The sequence below is a fragment of the Cynara cardunculus genome, assembly GCF_001531365.2.
Source record: "Cynara cardunculus var. scolymus isolate 2C chromosome LG 1, CcrdV1, whole genome shotgun sequence".
In the NCBI taxonomy this organism is placed as follows: domain Eukaryota; kingdom Viridiplantae; phylum Streptophyta; class Magnoliopsida; order Asterales; family Asteraceae; genus Cynara; species Cynara cardunculus.
In genome coordinates this window covers 43,009,765-43,019,545 of record NC_037528.1, presented here as the reverse complement: position 1 = coordinate 43,019,545, position 9,781 = coordinate 43,009,765, and positions in this window count along the sequence as shown.

Here is a 9,781-nt window from a genome sequence, read left to right as displayed (position 1 = left end):
TAGAGGCCACTCTTCACGCCTCTGGAGATGATATTGCCGAGGAACCACATCATCCATCGCCTCTCTCCCAATAGGGAGGCGATGAAGAAATAAGAGCTACATTGCCGCATAGCTCGCCACAACCCACCACACACCCAGAAGCATATATTGCTTCTGACATTGAACCTCCCCAAGATCGTTCAGAGCGATCTCCTATTCATGCACAACCCCTTTCGATACTTGATCTAGCAAAGGGGACACACACCTACTTCTCTTACTCGGCCTCTGAATCCGAGGAAGAAGAAGTTGATGTAGCAACATCAGAAGATAGCTCCTCATTAGGGGGCTATCGAGGACTCGATGGGAGTCCTTCATTGCCCATATTCACACAAGGCAATGAGGGCGCCTTTGGAATTGAGGCACAACATGCAGCATCTGTTGCTGCAAGGGTTACCCACTTAGCTAATCTTGTCACAAAGGCAGAGTTCCAAGTCTTTCTCGACTTGACTCAGCTCAGCGGTCCTTGGATGACCTTAAACTCATCTTAGCAAAGATTGTCGAATCCTCCCCATCCATCGATCTCACACCAATTCGACAATCCCTTGCCACCCTTGAAGCCCAAGCCAAAGACAAAACCACCAGCATCCGAATGCTTCAATAAACCGTCGAACAACAACACCACCCCTCATCCACCCTCTCCACCATACGAAACCAAACGTTGGTGAACACCCTTCCCACACTCACGACCCAGGCAACTGCGACCGATGAGGCCATAGCTTCCATCACCACCTAACTAAACACCATCACCAATACCCTCACTACACTCCGAGCCACCATCCTCTCCCAAATCCCTCAACCAACCCCACCCCCAACCACATCATTTGATGAAACCATCACCTCCCTCTCCACCTAAATAACCAACATACACACTACCCTTACCTCATTACCAACCACCATAATTGCCCAAATACCTCACCCAACCCCTCCTCCACCCCCACCCCCCTCTGCAGCTCCATCGTTTGATGAAGCCTTTACTTCCTTCGCTAGAGAGGTGAGGAATATGTTAGCCTCCATCACCATTCCACCACCCACATCCACCTCAACATCAATCCCTCATCCCGTATCGACAAGTACCTCTACCCCTGCAACTAGAGTCGATATGAGGGCTCTGTCAAAAGCACTTATCTCCTCGTTCAACGAGATAAGTGCTAAGTTCGCACATAAGACCACAGAACCAGCAAAGGCTCTATCAAAGAAGTACCTTGCTTCCTTCAGGACAACGCATAAGAGGGCTAGATCATTTTGCTCTACTAGCCGCCCGCTGAAGATGCCAAGGCATGAGGATCCTGAGCAAGATGATCATGGTCTAGGTCCTCATGAGGAGGACAACCCGGCTGCCCAACCTATGGAATCCGCTGCACCACCATCACCACCACCACCACCATCACAAAGCCAACCACCTTCCACATCCCAAGGAACCCAAGCCAGGGAACCAGAGGTTCAGCCCTCTGAAGATGTACACAATGTACATGTTCTCATAGCTAGTACCCACGAACCCACAACCGAAGCCAATGAGTTCTCACCAATCGAGGTGAATTCTTCATCCGATGAAAACTCATCAACCCCACAACTAGAAATTAACCTTCCCTTAACTTCGTCACCAACCCCTCGTCACACAGAACCTTCCATCACCCTACCCATCCAACAAGAACCAATTATCACCCAACCTGCCTCACCTCAACAACCACTCATCCATACAGAACCCATTGAACCAGAAATAACCCAACCTGAGCCTAATGAACCAAAAGTGCCCCAAACAAAACCCATCACTATTCCATCACCTCAACCCTCAACCCTCAACCCTCAACCCAAACACATAACCCAAACTCAACCACCCACTACCCAACCACCATAGGTGCTAGCGGACATTCCCTCCTCATCGAGGCATCCTCCTCAAGGCATAGTCGATGAGATCATTGCAAATTTAGAGACGCTAAGGAGACGTCCAGAGATGCCACCAAGGGAGCCAATAATTATGGAGAATATCCATCAATACTTATACCACGATCGTGATGAAAGTTTGGTTCTCAATCTTCCCATGCTATCACCAGAGTCGATGAACCTCTTGCGCCACAGGTTTGTAAGATAGATGACCAATCCACCACAAGCCGTCTTCTCAAACGAAGGAATCAAGACGATTCTGGACATCAAAATGAGGACCTTTGCCAACAAAGCCATCAAATACATTGAGTACACCGTGGAGCAAGCCTATGGTCATGTCAGCATATTCAATAACAATGACGTGATCAATCTCAATCCATGGGACTTGATTGATCTATATGCACATACGGCTCGGCAACAGGATCAAGGAATCAGATTTGGGATGGAAAACCGAGAGATTGTTCAAGCGATGGAGACCTTGGTGAAGCACAGAGCAAAGAGCGATTTTCAAATTGCCCTTCATCTTGGCATCGATAGACTATCCTGTATCCCACCAAATGAAGACTTTCCAGGCCTGCAAGAGAAGAGATCTACCTCAGTCTTAACTCAACCATAACTTGGATTGGTATTTAAGAATGAGTTTGGTGTAAAGAAGTTCTTTAGACTGACTGAAGCCTTCAAGTACTCGACCACAACACTTGAATGGTTTCAGAAGGTCATCAGAGACAGATTGGGCAGACCTCATGTGTCGATGGGAGAGGGACAATAACTTATTCATGAGATCTCAACAGTCATTCGATTCAGAGGACTGTTGATGCGCTTCTGGGAGATAACACAAGGAAGATCATGAATGAATGATTTCTGCTTTGTATTGTAATATATTTTGTTCCATCATTGTAAGAATTCATCATTTAGTCCAATGAAAAAAATTGGCAAAGGATGTTTTTCGTTAGATTAGCCTATGTTCTTCACTTATGATTTAAATGTTCATAGATTAGCTTATGTTTGTTCTTTCATTACTTAGGGGGAGAGAGTTAGACCCCATAATTCACATTTGTAAAAGTAATGAAGAGCAACAAGTGATGAAGAACCAGAAGGCCGATGGAAGACTTCAAGGCAAAACAACTAAGTCTTGAATACAACCCGAGGGTCGATGAATCGACAAGAGATGCGATGGATCAAGCATCTTCATAACCCACTGGTTTACCAACACTTGGAGTTTTCTACAATAGTTCAACCAAAGGCATGCGATGAAGATATCAAGATAAGGTTGAAATACGCCTCGTGGAAGACAGCTGGAGATGACGAATCGACAGATGGATTCTGCAAAGTTTATCTTGTTTTTGATTTACTTTACTTGTTTAGATAAGCTTTATCTTTCCTAGAAGATTTGCTAGATATCCTCTTTAGATAGTTATCTTAAAATAGTTTTCTAGTATAAATAGGTGGTTAGGCCTATTGTAATCACTAACGCTTTTCACTATCATTTGGAATAAAGTGAATCTTTCGGCACTTAAGTATATTATTTGAATATTCATATTTTGTTCTTGAGTGTTCATCATTGTATTCATCTAAACTATATAATTAGGTTATTCTTAACTTAATTATTAGTGTTATTGAGAGATCTGGGATCAACAACACTTGGTTAGAATTTGTTACTTCTACATGTTTTCCTTTCTCTCATTAATTTGATGACAATCCCATTTACCTTTCAAAGTATTATGTTTCTGTTCTTTTAGTTCCAACGATCATCAATGAGTCTGTTCAGTGATTGCTGAAATATGCATTGTAAATCCTACAGCGACAGTGATACTTCAAGAAGACAAAACTCACACCAAAGAACGTTCGGTGATCTGAAATGGTATTCAGTGATTACAACCTAGTCAACATATGTGTGAAGACTGCTCAAGACTCAGCGAATGTTGAAAAGACTTTCAGTGTCATCCCAACATTCAACGATCAAATGAAGCTTTTTGTGCAAGATTGTTTTTGTCTCATCCTTCCTGATAGTCCCTTTAAGATCAATCTTCTGTATATCTTCAATAATTCATGGCAGATCTAAAATTAAGCTTTCAAGAACTTGAAGGAGATTGAGAGAGAAAGTCAAAGTGGTCAAATCTGTTATACGTATATGAATTTTTTACAATTGAGCTCTTCACAAATTACACAAAGAATAACCCTTTATATAGGGTCAAACTACAAGACAAAGTCAAAGTCAAACATCTCTAAAAAAAGTCAAACACAATGACTTTTACACAATTATAGACAATTTTATCTTTCAAGACGAATACAATTTTACACAGACTTTCAGTCCTAACATTCTCCCCCTTTGTATTCAGACTTGAAAGAAACTACGCTTTGAGTCTCGTTTGAACTTTGAAGCTTTAAGCACACTATGTCTTCTTAAAAAAACAATCTTCAGCATGAAATCTTCAAACAATCATTTGTTGAGAAAGATTTTCTAACATTCTTCCCCTCAAATGTAGAATAGCGATTATCTTCTCTTTTGACAATGTTGAACAAAAACAGCAACGATCTTCAAATATGATCTTTAAAGAATCTTCAAAAAACAAACTCTAACAAATTTTCTCTTTGAAAAGAGAACTCTGATGGTAAACTTTTGAAACATTGATCTTCTCATTCAAAAACACAGTCATTTTAGCACAAGAATAATCTTTTGTAATCATCTCCAGTCGCACTCCTTTTGAGTCTTTTGCCATCTTTGAAGTCACTCCCCCATGCTCTTTACATCAAATTCCCTTTATAATGTTCGGAATTGAACATTTCATTCATTATTTCATACTCCCCCTTATGATGAAATGAGAATCATTACAACATACACAAGAATGAATGAAATTTTTCGCGAAAGCCGTCAATTCATGAAATTGTAAGTAGATCTTTTCAAATCCACTTGTTTAATCTTTTCAGATTAAGGGAATGGGAAGATAACAACCAATTTCAACGAATGAAATTTTTTTCATTCTTATAAATGATTGGCCTGTGAGTATAACAGATATACTCAGTACAATGGATGTACTGTATATATGAGACTTTATGATGATCATTTCACCAGGTCGTCCATTCAATCATCGATAGCTTAAAAATAGCATATCTATGAATGTTTTGGCAAAATAACATATAAAATGCAGAATTTGTGTAGTGTAGAAAGATAAAGTTCAGTTTTCATGTTCAATTCAGTCACAAGTTCTGTCTCCAGATCAGACAACTTCTTTGAAGTATCCAAAAACTTACCTTCTAATTCTTTCTTCAGCTTTTCAAACACTTTTCTTTCTTTCTCAAACTTCTTTATTTCTTCATCTGAACATCCCTTATCATTCTCCGAAGCAATGTCAAGCTATTTCTTTTTCTCAGTAAGCTCTTTGGCAATTGCAGCATGCTTCTTGACAGTACTTCTCTTCTCAAGAACGAACAATCTTTTCTCTTCATCTAGAACTTTCTGCTTTTGTTCATCCTTTTTCTTTTCTTTATCAACCTTGGCTCGTTCCAAGATGATAAGTTGTTCAAAATCTGAAATTKGATTCAAAAGAAATTTAGCATTCAGCTCAAGTGAATTAATCTTATTTTCATAAGATATACGTTCAGCTTCAAATCTTCTTTCAACTTCTATTATCTTATTCTTATTTTTTTCCAAAACTTTCCTTTCAGCATTCAAATCCTTTTCTACTTCTAAAACCTTTTCTTTCTCTAAATTCAATAGCTTTCTTAGCTCAATCAGATCACTTTGAGACTTATGAGACTTATCAGTTAAGTCATCAGTTTCATTATTCTTTCTACCTGAAGAATTTCTTTCAGCTCTTAATTCATTCTGAACTTCTTGGAGTTTGTTAAAAAGATCTTTATTAGAAGTATGATTTAGTTGCTGATGAGAGAGATCAGTTACTTAAGAAAGTTTCAAACTTTTCAAGAGCTGAAAACTCAACTGGTTCTCAATCTCAGTGTAAAACTTGCTTTTATAACTGTTCCAGTGTTAAATCCAATAGTTATTCAAGCAGCCCTAAATCAACTGTTTCTAAGAACAAGTCTCATTTTTCAAATCAGTTTTGTCAAGGGTATGTCATTGGATCACCCAATAATTTTTCAAAAGTTAAACAAGTATGGGTTAATAAAGCTGATTCAGTTGTGTATCATACACATGTTGTTACTAACTCTGTTTTTCCTTGCATTGTGAGATCCACTAATGATTTGATCAATCTTAGCAAGAGAAGAATTATTTGCTCAACATGTAAAACCAATGATTTTATCAATAAGAAAAGGTTCAATTGGTGGCATGGAGATAACAGTTATCAGAACAACTGGACAGGTAAGAACAAGTATGATCACAATAACTGGTATGGATCATATTTTATTCCTGATCATCCTGTTCAAAGTACTAAAAAGAATGTATCTAATAGAGATAGATGGTTTAGAAGTTACAACATACCTCAGCCCGACACTAACAAAATAGGACCCAAGTTCGTTTGGGTACCAAAATCTACTTAATCTGGTTTTGCAGGCCTGTCAATTTTATGCCGATCAGAATATCATATCAGTGATACACCAATGCAGGGGGAGTTGTAATCTATTCCAAACAAGGCTTCTGAACAACACAGTTCAGGACCCGTGCTTTACTGAGTGTGGTTTCTAAACCCCCAGTTTAAGACCCGTGCTTAAAATGTTTTCATTTTTTTTCTTTTCTTTCTTTTGAGCTTAACTGAAACATTACTTAAATCTATTTTCTAGGGGGAGTCTCTAGAAAATTTTGAATAAATGTTATCGGAAAAGTGAAATATTTTTTTTGGAAACGAGTACATTTTCTGAACAAGTATTTCCTGAGATTTTACTTGCATAATTTCTCATCGTACATAACTCCAATACCTGTTTCAGCTATTCTTCAAATTGTTATTATCATGTCTCTTATAAGAAAATCATTTTCGGTGATAATACGCTCGTTTGTATTGAAATGTTGTTTTCTGATATTTTTTTTCTTTGATTGATATATATTCAATAATTTTTTTTAATATCAGATTCTGTAAACTCGTTCTTACAGATCTTCATTCATTTCTCTCGCATATCGAATAATCTGATCATTGTCACATCATTCCTTCATTGATTGTGCTTAAAGCCAAATTTCTTGATCAATCTTTATCTGATCATTGTGCTTATTTGCAATAATATTTTTTTTGATCAATTGTTTGTGATCAACTGTGCATAATGCTAAACTTTAGGAGGGACTGAGTGCTTATCAGAAATACCTTTATGGAATGTCAGAACCGACAAACCATCCAAGAGGACAACCATATCTGAGTGAGCTTTATATACAAAAGGGTTTGTGTGCTGAGACTAAAATGAAAATGAGAGGGGTAGTTGTGGTGAGCTAAAAGAATTGACGAGAGTTGTGTCAGGATTAAAAGAACATAAGAATCATGTTCGAAACTTCTAAAATCCGGGCATACCACACAATCTATTAGTTCTCAATTCTTTTGAGACTAATATTGAAAAAGGCAAAGCCCAGGCCAATTTTTGTCACAACCCTACAAGCTACTCATTTATCTCTCAACAGATAAGTGTTTCAATAACACTTGGGGCACGCAGCTCATCATCTATCAATTTCTCATTCGGAGAAAGTTGATATTGAATCAGAAGGATATATGTCCCCCCTTCAAGTCTTTTTGATCACTAATTGAGTCTGATAAATTTGTGTAGTCCACACGGTTTATCTTTTTGAGCCTAAACAGAAGCATTAGTTGCTTTACTCCAAATTTTCAATTCATCATCAAAATCTTTTCTAACATTATCCAAAGAATTTTCAAGTTTATTAATTTGATACTTGGAATCATTCTCAACTCTTTCCAATGCTCTTTTATGATCTTTTTGTAAATTTGCAATAAATTCCACATTAGAATTATTCTCAAAAAACACGTTTATGTATTTTTCTTTATAGTCCACTATGCTCTTTTCCAGCTTGCAAATCTAAGCTCTCGTCTCTTTATTCTCCTTCTCTATAATATCTGTCATTTAGAAAAATAAGATTGATCAAATACAGGATCTAATGCGATGAAATCAATAAAAAAGAAATCAAAAACAGATAAGCTAAAAAAATAATAGAAAAACACAAAAACTGTTGAGAAATCAGAAAAACGACAAAAAAACTGTCAAAAATCAGTAAAAACAGTTAAAACTGTTGAAAACTGTTAAAAACAGTCAAAGACGGTTAAAACTGATTAAAACAGTTTACGCAACGCAAAACAGTTCAAAAATTTCCCAAACAGTTTAAAAACAGCAAAAAAATCAGTTAAACACAGTAAAAAAAATCAAATAAAAGTCCAAAATTAAAATAAGCCCAAATCAATTTTCTAAAGCCCAAATTAAATTCCAAGAATTAAGAGCAACGTACACCAAATCCAGTTCCAATTCTTGTGACAATGAAACAATTCGGTTGTCGTTAATCAACCAGAAACATCTAAAATTGTTTCACTGCATTCTCTTCAACCTGCGGCTTGACAACTCCAAGACAATTATCAACAAAAAACTCACTGTTATGACAACTAGAACAGGATCTTTCAGCAAGATATGTTTATGACAGGATTACAAATTGAACTAAAAAAATTCAACCAAGTCCTTTGAGCAATAAAGAGCAAATTCAGATACACTAGGAAACAATTTAGACTAAAATTTGATTAAGTTCACAATCTATTTATTATTGATGAACTCAACAGCAGGAACCCTAGAATCAGTAACATTCAATTCATTTAGACTTGAGAATTTTTTTTCAGAGAAGCTGTCAATAACTGCCTGAACACATAAACGTGGTATAAGCTGATTTAAACTTTGTGTTTTCTTCTTGCCATCACCATTGCCTTAAAACCCTGAATCAACCTCTGTAGAACCTTCAACTTTGATATTCAAATCATCATGGGATGCATGTAGGATGTATCTGGAATTATGTTGGTGAAAGAGTAACTTCCTGCTACTGATGTCAAAACAGATGATACCTGGGATTCAAAAGCTCAACATACAACAGCCGCACCACTGCAAAACTCTAAAAGCCATTCAGGAACACATCCATTGCAAAGCAAAATAAAAAACATTGATAAACATAATGCCCCTAATAACACATCCTTCCCTAATTCCAATTCTTCCCCTAAAATTAACAGGAACCAAGTCAGTGTGCGATTAAGGACAAATCAAACGAAGTTGTACCTGGAGTGTGTCAAAACAGGATGATCAACACTTAAAATCAAATGCATTCAAAACAGGAAACCATGAAGCAACTATTTGATAAGTATGAGAAAAGGAAAAAGCTTGAGCCATTGGAGGCTTATGTACCAGCTATTATCTTGACAGAGATGCAGATTACAGAATTGGGTAAAACACTGGAAGCTAACCAGCCTCAGTATGTTGCATGCTGGAGTCTGTTACATGCTGGCCCAACATCATCATTGCGCATGAACATTCGAGCAATCTGTTACCTGTTATCTAGATGCAACAAATCAGACAAAAACATATTCGACTGAAACTCACTGTTAAGCGTCCGATTTAGAAACGATGAGCTCAAGAATTAAACCTCTTAAACCTAATCGCTCAAACCTAAGACTAAATCACTCAAGGCTAAACTCAAATCGCTCAAGGATTGTACTAAATCGCTTAAGGAATGACCGAAAACAAGCTAAATCGCTTACAACTATGAACTAACTCGCTCACTACAATGATGTAAATCGCTCACTACTAACTCTTAATCGCTCAACACAAAAACTAAATAGCTTACCATAAGATTTAAATCGCTCACCACAGAATTTAAATCACTCACCATAAAATTTAAATCGCTCATCACAAACTGTAAATCGCTCAGAGCACTTCCTAA